Genomic DNA, 15564 nt, shown 5'->3' with positions numbered 1-15564 from the left:
ACATTCACCTACTCTTCCCTAAGCTGCTTCTGTCCAGCTTTTTGTTACAACAATGAAAAAAGTGATTAAGGCACATGTCACAGGCTTTCCTATTTTATAGGTATGCAAAAGTGGATGCTTTCAAAAGGGCGGACAAAGTAACAAAAACACTGATTGCACTGACTTTTTTTCATCACTGCAGTGATCAGTAATTCAGTCTCAGGAATTTACAGGGATTTCAACAGATAAGAAAGTTTGCAGTAGAGGTCATACTATCATCTTGAACAAATAGTTGTTTATAAAATATCTACTAGAAAGGAAAACAGATTGGAAGGCACAGGTATTTGAGTAAAGGAACAGCATCCTCAGACACCAAGAAGAGGCTTTTAATGGCCCTGAACCATTGCAGACAGAACCAATAGTAAACACCAGAGCGAGGAATGGGAAACACTGGCATTTGTATAAGGGGCTCTCTGAAGGAGTCCAACAGGCTATTGACAAGAGTTCTTCAAAGTTCATATTACAGGTTAATTTTTGACTCACAGAATTCCCTATGCCCTGTTTCTCCAATGTAATCTGCATCTCAATTTAGCTTTTATTTCCTTGGAGGTTCCAAAGAGCAGTTGTAGTCACATCCCTATCTCACTTTATTTTTCTCCTTCTCCTCCTTTTTCTCATCTTCCTTATCCTCTCCTATTTCTTTAACAGTGTTATAATCCTCAAAGGAAAAAAATATTGGTTCATTAAGCCTCAAAAATCCATGAAGCCAATTAAAACCAAAGGTGCTACACCGAGTTAACAAAATTTATAGCTTGTTACAATTTTCAACTTTTCTCCCTCCACTTTGGGAGAAATATATAAATATGTGCTAGATAATCTTGAGAACGATTTTGATTAAAATAGAGTTAATGAACAATGTTTATTTTAAAATGAGCATTCAATTTGAATATTATTTATTTGAAGGGCAACGATACAATGACCATCCTCTATTATATGCATAATATTATTTAAAGAGATTTACTTTTCTATGCTCATACAACAAAGTGCTACTAAGTGGCTTAAAATAAAACCTCTGAGTTAAGTGGAAGTTATGTATTTCTACATTTCAGCTACTTATATCTGATAGTCAGAATACTCATAGACTAGAAAGGACACAGCTTAATGGTTGGACATGTAAGTATAAGAAATAAATATTTATGCCAAATATAATACATTGTAAATATAACACAGATGAATATGTGTGTATATATGTACATATATATTACTTATCACATAATTAATTGTAGAAGAAAAGGTCATGAACTTGAAAGGGATTTTCTGGGAGAAATGAAAGGTGTTGGATGGAGGAGTAAGAATTAAAATGACATAAGATATATATATATATCTGAGAAATAAATCTTAAAAATACTCAAATAAAATGTGAACAAAAAAGAAAGAAGGAATAAGAGAAATAAATAAAACTCTTTTGCATAATGGTCTTTGATACAGCCATATAGTGAGTAGAATCTCTGCTCATTCAAGGTCTGAAACTCTGTAACCCGCTCCTTACAGAAACTCTGTACCTATACATTTGTTGGAGTTTACTCACTATTTTGATGTGACATTTCACAACTGACTTAATAACAGAGAGCTTATGTGTAGGATCTATCATAACTAAGCATATATTTGAAAAGACAGCACACACACACACACACACACACACACACACATCTCTTCACAGAAGGGGAAGTTTCACATATTTCAAATATAATTTAACTATTATGGTTTGGGTCTAAAATCATCAAAGAGCATGTATTTCAAGTCTGGCATCCAGGCTGTATAGCGCACTCATGGTTGAGGTTGCTTTAGGATGTATGGTTGTATTAGAAGACACAGGGCATTTGGTCTACCCTGGAAAGCAAATTGTGACCCTGCAACTTTATTTCTGATCCTTCTCTTCCACCTGCAGTGAAGTAAACAATTTGTCTTCCATAGCCTCTTGGTCTTTATGCTGAGGCTATAATGCAGAAAGATGCAAAATTATGGATTGAAATCTGTGAAACCCTTCTCCCAAACAATTGTAGTCTCTTCTGAGTTGAGTTGAGTAACGTGTGTGTTTTTGTCATCCTTACAATAAGTTGACCCATAAGCTTTAAAGTTTTAAATCGCAAATGCCATGTGTTAAGGACCTGAAAATATTCCATGTAACCCATTTCCAACCAGTAGCTACTAAAACAAAGAAGACCTCTAACCTAAAGGAAATGGATCGCACCCTGAAGAGTTAGGAAATGGGTTGTACTCAAGATTTAACTTCTAAATGATGGGCTCTGTTGACATGTGAGTCTGCTCTGTTAAGACCCTAAACAGAAGATCTAGACTAAATGTTTTGAACTCTTGGGTGCAGACGCAATTAGTTAATAAATCTGTTACTTCAAATGTATGATAACGAATGCTTGTTTTGATAGTTTGAACATGGCTTGCACACTAATATTCATCCTGAAATTTAATCTCCTTTATGAGTTATTAAGAAGTAAATCCGTGTGGGACATTTTTAAAGCAATTAGGGATCTGACTTAATTAATTTTATTGATGGCTTAATGGAATAATGAGATTAATAATTTATCTTGAGGAGGCTCTGTCATAAATGTGTGGGGGTGGGGGTGAGATACACTTCCTGCTTCTTGCCTCTGATTCCTTGTCCTACCCTGTGACTGTTCCTGTAAGAAAGATATCAGTAAATAGGTCCATCAACAATTTCCAGAGCAATGAATGGAACAAAATAAACCTCTTTTCTTTTAAACATTGGTTATTGCATCAAGAACAGCAGCAGAAGAAAAACAAAACTAAACAAATCAAAAGATCAAACCACTCAACAAAGGAAGCCCAATCAGAATATGACAAATCGTCTTTAACCTGTAGATTTTTCAATATTATGGTTTATGACTTCAGTAGCCTAAGAGTGAATGTATAAGTGGACACACAAATACTAATACTAGATTCTGACCTCTAAACTTGGTTATCTTATCAAGATGCTTTGAAGGGCCATACCTTTAACACTATATCTGTTTAATAGCCATGAGGAGAAATTTCCAACTGACAGTGTTTGATTGGCCACAGGCCAGTTTTCTCAGGTTGACCAAAAAATGTTTTTGTATTTGTCAAATACTTCAAGACAATAGTTGATTTGTCAGACTCCTTGCTGTTGTTATAGATACTTAGAAATAATTAGAAAATTATACTGATAGAATGAAACAAGTAATAAAATAAGCAAGGGAAGAAGTTAAGAAAGAAAAGGAAATATATAATGGGATCCTATAGTTGTGAGCCATATCCTTGTTGCTAACAAACAACTGAAACCACAGGAGGAAAAGAACCTATATATAATCTGAAGCCACTATCTGTTGTTCTGTTGTTTATTCACACAAAAGTACTTTCACTTATAAAGCTCTTAGACACATCTACTGTGAGTTTGTCTGAAATGATCATAATGAGTGAGTTAAGCCAGAAGCAGAAAGAGTCAAATTGTATATACTCACTTATATCTGCATAATAGCCCAAGGGGCATGTCCCATGAAAGCCTTCACTTACCAGGAAAATGGGACAGAGGGGAGGATATTCCATTGAGACTCTGGATGAGAGAAGCATGGGAGAATAGCAAAGTAGAAGGATCCAGAGGATCCTAGAAACCTACAAGTAGAACATTATGGTAGGCAGATTTGGGCCCAGGGGTCCTGCTCAAACTAAGGCACCAGCCAAGGACAATACAGGCCGTAAAACTTTAAACCCCTACCCAGATCTAGCCAATGGTCAGAACAGTCTCCACAATTGAGTGGAGAGTGGGATATGACTTTCTCACATACTCTGGTGCCTCACATTTGACCATGTCCCCTGGAGGGTGAGACCTGGTGGCACTCAGAGGAAGGACAGCAGGTTACTGAGAAGAGACTTGATACCCTATGAGCATATACAGGGGGAGGGAATCCCCCTCAGGAACAGTCATAGGGGAGAGGAATAAGGGGAAAATGGGAGGGAGGGAAGAATGGGAGGATACAAGGGATGGGATAACCATTGAGATGTAACAAGAATAAATGAAATAAAAAGTTTTAATAATGTATGGCTTTCTCAAGGCATCATTTTCTAAATTTAACAGTTTATTTCATTTAAAAAAAAACTGTTATTCCAAAATGATGTGTGCCTCTTTCTCAAAAGGAAATGCCTATGAGCAGCAGTAGCAGCAGCAGCAGCAGCAGCAGCAGCAGCAGCACTAATAAAAATCATGATGAAAGTTCCCTTCCTGTAAGTCTACTATCATGAAATACCGCTATTTCCCCACATGTACACATTCTCATGAGCACAGGTATGTAGAAACCACAATCTCATACTTCTTGCCCTTCATCTTTTTCACTGGTGTGCATTAATTTTATTACACAAGCACAATGATGTCACTTTTATTATGTTTACATTAGTCTGTATCATCAGTATTACAACCATGCCAAGAATGTTTTCTATTGACATTTGCATCAAAGCACTTTAGTCTTAGAATATACCTCTTGGAACCAGAAAGAAATATGGTGGGAGTAAGTATCCTCATTTCTTATGAAAAGACTCAGTCATTATGGAAGAAATTCATATGCTTAAACACCTATTGAAAACACTTTAACCCCAAACACTCAGCCATCTTTTCATAGTGATGAGATGCTCAGAGACCATGGCTGCAAAGTTAGAAACCTGATTTACAGGGAGTGCCTCACAGTGAAAAACATGGGTCAAACAGGCACCTGTATTTCTTGTAAGCTACAGGCATACAGACTTGGAGAAAAATTAAGAAACTAAAAAGCTTCCAAACTATTAAAATTACAACAAAGTACTCTCTAAACATTATGAAGCACTGGGTCACTTAGTCTTTCTGGTTATCTATATTGCATGGTCACACTTACAGTTAGAAAAATACTATTTATATGGTTCTAATGCCTTAAAATTTCATTGTAATATGTAATTCATATTGATTAATCAGTAAGAATGAGACATGAATAAGAACCCCTACATTTCTATCTTCAGATTCTGTTATCTAGGAGAAGATGGCATGTTCATCTATTAGTTGACAATTTATCTCATATGTCTTGCTTTTTAAAACCATAGATCAAAGTTAGTAATTCATATTAAATGTTTATGAATTTGAGGAAAACTATAAGTAAATGAATGATATCTATATTTATAAACATACCTCCATAAAAGCACAGATAATAAATATGTATCTAAGAAAACCAAAAACCAGAAAGACAGGTGAAGAAAGACAGTGTTACATAAAAATGGAAAAGATGTGGAAATCCCTGCTCCATATATTCATAGTAATAGAAGGTCAATGATTGCTTACTAAGTGCAAGCACCTTTGTGAAAAGACTTTGGCAATTCTCCATTTTTGGTGTTTCACATAATTTGTTTGTGCTTCCCATTAGTGGAAGAGGATTTGGAAAAATAAAATACATTAGTCCCATTTGCATGTTAAGTCTTTTTGTTTTGTTTTGTTTTTATTTTTTGGTTTCTGAGACAGGTTCTCCCTGTGTAGCCTTGACTATCCTGGACTTGCTTTGTAGATCAGGCTGGCCTCAAACTCCCAGTGATCCACCTGCTTCTGCCTCCCAGGTGCTGGGATTAAAGGTGTGTGCCGCCACCACCTGGCTAAATCTCTTTAGTGTTTGTTTACTTGTGTCATGAAGTAGAGAAGATGGTGATGCCTTTCCACAATAAATGAGCTGAATTTTTAAAGCTAATTTATTCATTTTCAGGAGATGCGCTTTATACAGAGAGTAAATTGTGAATTTAATCACTTTCCAGAGTGGCCACTCTGTTGGGCCTCATGTGGTATTTATTTCATTAAACTTCTCAGATTATCTAGAAACTTGGGGAAGCCTGTATTAATCATAATCAATCCATATAATACAATCTGACTTGAAGAAAATGCATGGAAGACACCAACTTTGATGGTCTTAGCATGGAACCTGGCCTGTGTAAAGTTGCTTTACCTTGCCACCTTCTACTGAGTGTCCATGGTGCTGGTGTTAAGAATAAGAGGAGATGCAGTGCCTTATGGGTTCATAAAGTTATTCCTCCCCTATGTGACTTTAATAATACGTCTTGAGTATGGAATAGTTTCTTTTATCCTTTGCTTCTAATTCTGAAGCTTCACAGAAAGATGGGCTCCGCTTCCCCATCAAGGAAAATTCTAAGTACTGCTTTTAAAATACTTTGACAAGGACATTTTCTACACCTTGACTCAATTACTCATGCACTCTATAATTTATTTATGAATAGACACTTAGCTATGTATCATAATGCTTTAAAATAGTGTAGTACATCTCTCTTTTGTTGTAAGTATACTCTAGCTTTGGTTATTTGTAGAGGAATCTAATCCAGCAACATGACTGCTCTGGGAATGGATCACGTCCAAAGACCTTCTAGGTCTCTGACAGTCAGCTGGCATGCAGACATGCTTTGGATTACAGTATGGTCTAGCCAGAATACAGACAAACTCTCAGTGCTCACCTTTAATCTCACATAAATGAAGGTAAGGTTAGGGTATAGAAGGAAGCATCCATGTTTGAAAGTGACATCCAATTGTGAGGCAGACAGTGATAAATCAGAGAAAAAGTTTGACAGAATGAGTCAGAGATAGAATAAACACAACTCTCATGAAACAGAGAAGAAAGGGGGGCTACTAAAGAGCAGAGCAGACAAGGGGGCAGAGAGTTGACTCAGAGCTGATTACAGGGATATTTTTATGGAGCTGCGGTACAGAAAGAACAACTAGGCAAAGGTGAAGACAGACTAAGCCAGAGAATGAGAAGGAGACAAAAATTAAGACAAAATTAGTTTGAAGTCAGGCAGAACAATTCAGTCAGAGGCCAAGAGAAGCCAAGGGATTTTAGTTTTCATTAGTCAGCTTCAAAAGGAGTTTAAGCCAGAACAGCTGAGTTAAACCTGACAGTAAAGGTTCAGAAAGAGATAGATAGGCTTAGGAATGGCGTTTATCTCATCCCCTCATCAGAGGAAATAAAAATACATTGACAGTTATTAGCTATCTCAGTTGCTTCCCTTGGCATGCCCCTTTAATGGTGGTGGCAATGATGAAGGCATATGAACACTTCCTTGTTTTCTGGTAATACAAGATGCTCTGGGGACATGTGGGTAGAGTCTACGTGCTTGCTTTCCAAAGATGTTTCTTTTGATATGTAAATGAATTCATAAGTTATGCATGCATTGTAACTTACTGTAGTATTTGTACTATATCTCTGATTCATATGGCATTTCTAAGTCTGAAAACAGACAGGCTTCTCTGTGATGCACTGTTATTCTGTGTAAAAAAATAATCTAAAATATATAAAATATAGCTTTAATTTTGATCCAGTATGCACTCGGATTATTTCTGAAAATTTCTGTGAGCAAAGAAAAGTATTCAATTTTCCAGAGGGTCCTAGAAGCCTACAAGTAGAACATTATGATAGACAGATTTGGGCACAGGGGTCCCACTCAAACTAAGGCACCAGCCAAGGACAATACAGGCGGTAAACCTTAAACCCCTACCCAGATCTAGACAATGGACAGAACACTCTCCACAGTAGAGTGGAGAGTGGGATATTACTTTCTCACATACTCTGGTGCCTCACCTGTGACCATGTCCCCTGGAGGGGGAGACCTGGTGGCACTCAGAGGAAGGACAACAAGTTACCAAGAAGAGACTTGATACCCTACGAACATATACAGGGGGAGGAGGTCCCCCTCAGTCACAGTCATAGGGGAGGGGAATAAGGGGAAAATGGGAGGGAGGGAAGAATGGGAGAGTAGAAGGGATGGGATAACCATTGAGATGTAACAAGAATAAATTAATAAAGGAGAAAAAAAGAAAAAAATGAATTATTTAAGTTACATTACTCTGAGTCTGTGCTCCATTTCTATCTGTCAGAAATTTATAAAAATCAAGACTTTAGCATTCCCCAGTGTCAGTAAGTACATTAATCTTTGATATCATAAAGAAAACCTCTGCTTTTATGAAGTATATACACTTATAAGTCCCCCAAGGCAGGGCAGAAAACCAAAATGAGTAAAATGACATATTAACAGTTTTTACCATCCATTGTGTGTATCATACTGTTAAATGTTACATTTCAATGCTACCATGACAATTCACCCAGTTACAGTAGAGACTCTGAGCTTTAATGTCTTTTTTTAATTTGTATCAGATTTATTAAATTTTATAATATAATCTTGGAAAAAATCAGTATGAAGTATAAATTAATTTTCTTTAAACTACTAAAGTGATGATGATCAGCTATTAGCCGTGTCTAACCACCACAAAAGGCACGTGGTTTATGGTCATGGGTGTCAGGATGCTACTATAAGCATATTTAGAACAAGAAATATGAATCAATTCTTTGGAAATGTCCTATAATATATTTTAAACAATGTTTGTAATATAATAAAACTTGTGTTGGGCATTATAACACAATCCTGAAACCCAAAAATGTGGGAGGCATAAGCATAAAAAACAGTAATTTTAAGGTCAGTTAACTAGTGAGTTGCAGGATAGCCAGGATAATAGTACAGTGAGATTCTACGTAGCTGGCTAAATAGAAGAATACACACGTAAACCTATTAAAATGTTCTGTCTCACATTGGTTTCTTACAACAAAATGCACATATGATTCAAGTTGATGATGAGGAAGTGGAATCTAAAGTTTTTACATTATTTAGAATTTGTTCTCTTGTTTTTTCTCACAGGGCTCAGCAACAGAACTTAGGAATTTTTCTCTTTTTTTAGTAAATGGTTAATCATCAGCCCTAAGGGTTTTCTTGTTTTCTTTACATTTCATTTGGAATTTAAACAACTTTCATTTTTATCCTAGCAGCTATATTTCAAATCATGTGAAACTATTACTTTTATCAAATCCAATAAATATCTTATTTATAAATAAAATGATTGTGCTTTTATAACACTCTTTGCACAAGAATGCCATTATTAATATGCAGCCTTATTTTTAATCTGAACGTTCTAAAGCACAACTTTATTTCTGAACTTATCATAGTTAGTGCTTATTTCAACTAGATAATTCAACTGTCAGTGCACTATTTAGAAATATGAAGCCATTAAAAAGTGGCTTCAGTCAAATATTATATATCGATTATTATATTGGTTAATCATTTGTAGAAACTTCAAATATTCAATTTAAGACATCAACAGCATCACTAATCAGATAAAAACCCTTTCGGATAACATAAAGAATATAAGATGAATAGATTTTTAAAATTAATAAACATATTAGCTACTTAATCTTAATTGTTGCAGAGAAAAAGTAAGAAAATATGGCAGGTAAATAGGTTATGTAAATAAGAATTTATCTTTTACTGTAGTTGCTTAACTAAAATGGCTGCTTTTATATAGTACATAAACTCTATGTGGCTCTTCCTTTCTCTGTGTATCACATTTAATCTATTATCTTGTTAACGAAATATACTTGTGTCCTTCAACTGAAATATTTTGAAAACTTCTTATTCAGGCATAGTAGCTCAAACCTGTACAATGCTGTACTCCAGCATTGGGAGGCTGAGGCCAGGAGATAGTGTGCCTAAGGCCAGCCTATGCTACACACAGAATGTGAGGCCAGAGATAGTGTGCCTAAGGCCAGTCTATGCTACACACAGAATGTGAGGCCAGAGATAGTGTGCCTAAGGCCAGCCTATGCTACACACAGAATGTGAGGCCAGGAGATAGTGTGCCTAAGGCCAGCCTATGCTACACACAGAATGTGAGGCCAGGTGGACCTCATAATGTCACTCTGCTTCAAGCAACAAAAGTAATCCTGATTACGTGTGGTCTATGTAAACTGCCTCTCAATTACTGGGTAGTCTCCAAGAAATCATTTGCTTCTCTGGGAGTAGTAACAATTCCTCTTCACGGACTCTTGCAGGGTATCCATCTAACCCTAATATACAAATCTACAAGCTTGCTTTCAATTGTTACATTCTCCTGGTTTTCAGCATCTTGACAGTTAAGGTAAAAAAAAAAAACAAAAAAAAAACAACAAAAAACAACAACAACAAAAAAAAACAAAAACAAAAAAAACAAAACCAACCAACCAAACAAACAAAACAAAACAAAACTCTGTCTGTTATGTGTTTGGAAGGATGTCTTCAATGCTCCCCTTTTCCTATTGAGAGTACCTGTCATCTCTGTCTTCTTTGTGGCAGGAGTTTGCCTGGGAGTTACAGATTCATAGTTTAATTTCACTCTGTTGTGCCTAACTTCAATTTCTAGTTTATTTATCTTAGCTTTGTCTTGGTCATGTCCATTTGAGTGGGGTCCAACATTTGGGTATCACTCAGGTTTCTCTATAATCTCTACCATAGTGACCTCTTTACCAACTCAGAATATCAGTATTTCTAATACCTCTATAACGTGGACATCTTTCAATTCATTAAAATGACATCTCTTTCTGGTGAAAATTGTATTTTAATATGAGTGCTTAAATACAAATTTTCACTTTCAGCATCACTTTAAATTATACTTAAAGAAATGCATTGAATTCCTCTGTATGCCACCTCTCCCCCTGCCAGTTTGTCTCCTACATAGGCATAAATGCCATAGAGAACGTGGATGAGGCCAGGTATAGAATATATGTGTGTGTGTGTGTGTGTGTGTGTGTGTGTGTGTGTGTGTGTGTGTGTTTTAAACACTAAAAATTATGATTGCTTTTCTATAGAATTTAGAATAATAAGTCAACTCCCATCATTTTCTACTATATAATTAGCAAGAAAATATGCTTATTATTTAACTTTACAACAGTTTGAATTTTTAAACGCAGGAATTAAGTATATTTTCAAAAGCAGAGATAATTCACCATATTTCACATGCTCATACATATTGTACCAACATTGTACAATAATTTTATTAAGACTAGAACCATTAAAATTGCCTATTTCAAGATGAAATTCCAGATTAGATTATCATTAGAGGGTAGAAATACTACATGTTACATTGCAAAACTCATAAAAGTCTCAAGATAAATTTTAAAGAAAATTATTTATAGTGCTATTAAAAAATCCATCTCTAAAGCCAAAATTCTTGTACCTAAATAAAATATTTATCACAGAAAAATTTTAACAGCATGCTCACAATAAAAAAAAAACACCTCTTTTTTTTTTTTACCTTTTTCAGGGAGCGCAAATAAAAGGATCTTTCTTTAATTCTTCTTCCATCTTTTCCATATCAGTATTTTTGGCATTCATGTATTTTCTTCTTGCAAAGTCATATTTTGGTGACAACTTTCTAATATCTGTCTCTTTTTTATGAAGGCAAACTTCCTCCTGAAAGTGATAGACTATTTTTCCCAACATTTTTTATACATTTTCTTCTGTCAAGGACGCAGTGCCTGAGCTTGGCTGGCAGGATTCCAATAGTCTCTCAGAAATCCTGACATACATCAGCTTACTGGTGCTTTCCAAATATTCCAGCTAATTATATCCATTATATTATATCCAATTATATCCATCTAATTCTCCACCCTCTCACATAAAACAGAGAAATTCCCTGACCAAAATCTTCTTGGCTTTATTTTCTTTTACCCATTGATCACGGTCCATAGTAGTTTATAATCCAAACAAATCACATATTTACCACGTTTCTACTTCCTTCTGATTTCTGAATGAAATTCGTAACTTCCTTACTCTTGTTCTGTGAGCAAGTCATCCAGCAGAATGCTGAGAAGAAAGCAAGATTAAACACCTACTTATTTGTGAAATTAAAAAACAAAAGTGAATAACACTCTTTATCTTTGGGGGTTACGTAAATTCTAGGATTCATTAGAATCAGAAGTAACTCTTAAAATATCCAAAGAAATAGGGAAATGATTTCTGCCTTAACACTGACTCAAAATGAGGAGGTGATATGATAGCTGAGGCGCTAGGGAAGTTGAAGACCACTTTATGTAAATCACTGAGGCTCAAACTCAACCATTCATATTCATTTTATTTTTACTCTATGACCTTCAGGAGAAAAATCACCCCACCGCTCCCCATGATGCCTCAGCACAGAAGAAGTAAGCAGCCAGGCAAGGCTCTCATTTGCTGTATACGTCACTTACCTGTGGTTTTAGCATGACAATGTTGCCAGTATAAAATGGTTGTCAAGATAATCAAGATCTCCTATCCTTACTTCTCTCATCCTTCCTGATTTTTTTGGTTCCTTTCAGTAAAGAATAAAGTGTACTAAAGTGTAGTAAAGAATGAAGTGCATGTTATCTGAAATTCCTTGCTGACTTTCAGTTTGGCAAGTTTACCTAAGCAGTATTTGAAGGGCGGCACCAACACTTTGGAAGTGAATGAGAATCTTCGGTTGTCCACGCTCAGCTTTCCATCACAGCACTCCTATCTGACTGGTACCAATGGCTTAAAGAACTCATGCAAGTACCACTCAGTTTCCTGAGAAAGCTATACCAGGGCGTACGAGAGTCAAGAATACACGGCTGCTTTGTGCTGTTGTATTTTTAAGTATTTTGATTATACAATAAACATAGACAGGAAACTTACAAATTTATGTCGCAGAAGAGAACTAAAACAGGGTTTTCAAACAGAAGAGGTTGTACTGTGAACTGTTTCTGCACAAATTTCAATATCATAACTCACTTAGGCAAAACAATGCAAAGCAAAAAAAAAAGCCCCCCAAGCACAAACAAATATATTTTAGATATTCTGAACTTAAACAACCAATTATCTTAATGCAAATGCAAGAATTTTTAAAAATTATCTTCAGCTAAACAGTTTTGGCTTTGTATGTGAATGTATGTGAATGTCTAATAAATGAACTGAACTAAGTTGAAATGAAAATTTTATTTTATTTCTCTGTAGAAGTTCTCATAATTTGTTATGGAAGAACAGAATATACACCAACTGATTACCTTGGTGGTAAAAACTTCATATAGTCAAGCCTTGCCTTTAAGACCTGCTTGATGACTCGTAAGGAGAAAACATCACTATTGTGGGGCAGGGGTGGTTAACAGAAAAGTTGTCATGCTCTATTGGATGGCAGAAGCTCTTTGCACAATTCGACAGAACTAATTCAACTAAGACGATTATCAAAGGAATAAAAAATAAAACACGGGTGTTTGTGGAGGAGATATTTTGGAGTAGAGGTCCAGGGAAGTTGAAAGGAAGAAGTTTTGAATGAATATGACCAAGATAAACTCTTTACATGTATAATTTTTTCAGAGTAAAAGGAAAAATAAAATTTTGTATTATGAGACCAAGTAAGAAGAAAAAGTTTGAACCTTGAAAAGAAAGTTATAGGAAACTAAAGTTTTAGAGTGTTTTTTACTAAGTTATGTTTTGTTATATTTCTTTAAAAGCCTAATGAGTTATTTTGTTTTCTTTGTTCCTTTAATTTGTATAGTCATGTGCAATATATACAAAAGAAAGAAAGTGCCAGTGTATAAATTTGATAAAAGAAAGTTGACAATTTGATTTCTAAACAGACACAAATTTTAATGCATAAACATTAAATCATGATTTTGTTTTTTCTGGTATATATAGACAAATAGATAGATAGATAGATAGATAGATAGATAGATAGATAGATGCATAGATACATAGATACATAGATACATATATAGATAGATACATAGATACATTGATAGATAATGTGAACTTTTACTGTTAAATATGGTAGTTTATAATCATTTTATTACTTGCATGATATTTCAACTTATGAATGTACTCACTTGTAACTGGATATTAGCCATTATGTCAGGATAGACATATTACAATTCATAGACCCCAAAAAGCTAAGTAAGAAAGAAGGTCCAGGTAAGGGTCTTTTGAATCTCACTCAGATGGGGAAAGAGAATAGACAGCGAAAGTGGATGAAAACAGAGAAATGGATAGGAGAGGGTCTAGAGAAGGAAACAAGTGGGGAGAATCAGAAGTGAGAAAAGTGGGGTGGGGAGGTAAGAGAGCTTGGAGAAAAAAGGAAAACTGAGGGTGGGGCAGCTCTGAGACAAGCTGTAGACCCGCAACAGGGTCAGCTCTGGGAAAGATACGGGGATGACGTGAACTGAGCCTCCTAGCAACGAAGGAACATGGAGTGTGGGAAAACCACCTTCTAGCCAGGCAGGGCTTATAGCGGTGGGATGGGAACATCAATCCAGCTACAAAACCTTAGACCCCAAATTTACTCTGATTACAAGATGTGCAAAGATAAAAAGATAGAGCAGGGATTGAGAAAATTTCACACCAATGCCTAGCCCAACCTGAGACCCACCCCAAGGGAGAAAGCCAAGCACTGACACCATTAATGATACTCTGCAGTATTTACAGGCAAGAGCCTAAGTTCACCTTTCACTGAGAGGCCCCACCCAGCAGATGACAGAATCAAATGCTGAAACTCACAGCCAAGCATTAGGTAGAGCTAGGAGATTCCTGTGGAGGAGTGGGCTTGCGGGACTGGGCGGGGATAGAAGGACCCTAATGGTACAAGAACAGGACACCACCAACAGAATCAACTAACACAGGCCTGCGAGGGCTTATAGAGACTGAAGGACCAAGCAGCAGCACCTAGGCTCCCTACATCTATGTAACTGATAGGCAGTTTGATCTTCATGTGGGTCACCTAGTAAGTTGAGCAGGTGCTGCCTATGACATGGACTCTATTACCTGCTTTTTGATCACTTTTCCTTAATGGGGCTGTCTTGTCTGGCCTCAATGGATGAGAATGAGCTCAGTCCTGCCTCAGCTTGAAGTGCTGAGGTAGGTTGTTGGTGCGGTGCGGAGCTCCCCATTTTTGAGGAGAAGGTGAGGGGGAAAAGGAGGAAGAAGGTGGGAGGGTGGTATTCGGAGGAGAGAAGGGAGGGGCTTATGATCAGGAAGTGAAGTGAATATATAAATTAAAAATAAAATGTAAAATTTTGTATAGAGCGTATTTTAGAATAGAGTAAATTCAGCTTTTAACTTTCACTTTTCAAAAATAGCCCTAAGCAAAAAATTAACTAATCTTGTATTATACTTTAAAAAAATAAAGATAAAAAATAGCCAGGTATTGTAGACCATATCACAAGATTTAGCTATGGAGCCTTCGTTGTCCAAGAACTCTTCCTGTAAAACAACAGGCTAGCCTCAACTTTAGACATGACCCTGCCTTTGTCTCCTGAATGGACTGCCAATATTAAGGGCATGCTCCACTACACCCAGTTCATCATAAGTCCCAGAGCTTTAGAAACAGACGTAGGGGCATTTCTTTGAGTTTGAGGCTAGCCTTATATATATATAGCAACTCTCAGGCCAGTCAGCAGTCAGGATTACACAATGTGAGCACGTCTCAAAAACAAAATAATACCTGTCATTGTGTACCTGGTTATCATCTATTCCCTTGCTCTAAGAATATAAAGGATACACTTGTTAATTTAAAATTAAATTTGCTAGGCTCCTGTCTGTAAGCATAGCAGAGTTAATAGTAACAGTATCAGGGATGCTTCTCTCCCATGGAATGGGCCTCAAGTAGGGCCAGTATTTGGTTGGCCCTTTCCTTAATCGTTGTTCTATCTTTGTCTCTACACATCTTGTAGG

General features: G+C 36.2%; 1 long non-coding RNA gene across 1 annotated transcript in view; it reads right to left on the bottom strand.

Moving 5' to 3' along the window:
* LOC311607020 overlaps positions 1–14009 on the bottom strand; it is a 28712-nt gene extending 14703 nt beyond the window's left edge. The window contains exons 1-2 of the long non-coding RNA XR_014782500.1: positions 13725–14009; positions 11159–11709 (exon numbers count right to left, since the gene is read on the bottom strand). This is a non-coding gene — a long non-coding RNA (uncharacterized lncRNA). The remainder of the gene's footprint in view (positions 1–11158; positions 11710–13724) is intronic.
* Between the last annotated feature and the right edge of the window lie 1555 nt (positions 14010–15564).

Source organism: Acomys minous (assembly GCF_964271855.1).
Source record: "Acomys minous genome assembly, chromosome: 10".
NCBI lineage: Eukaryota > Metazoa > Chordata > Mammalia > Rodentia > Muridae > Acomys > Acomys minous.
This window is presented reverse-complemented; position numbering and strand designations above follow the sequence as displayed.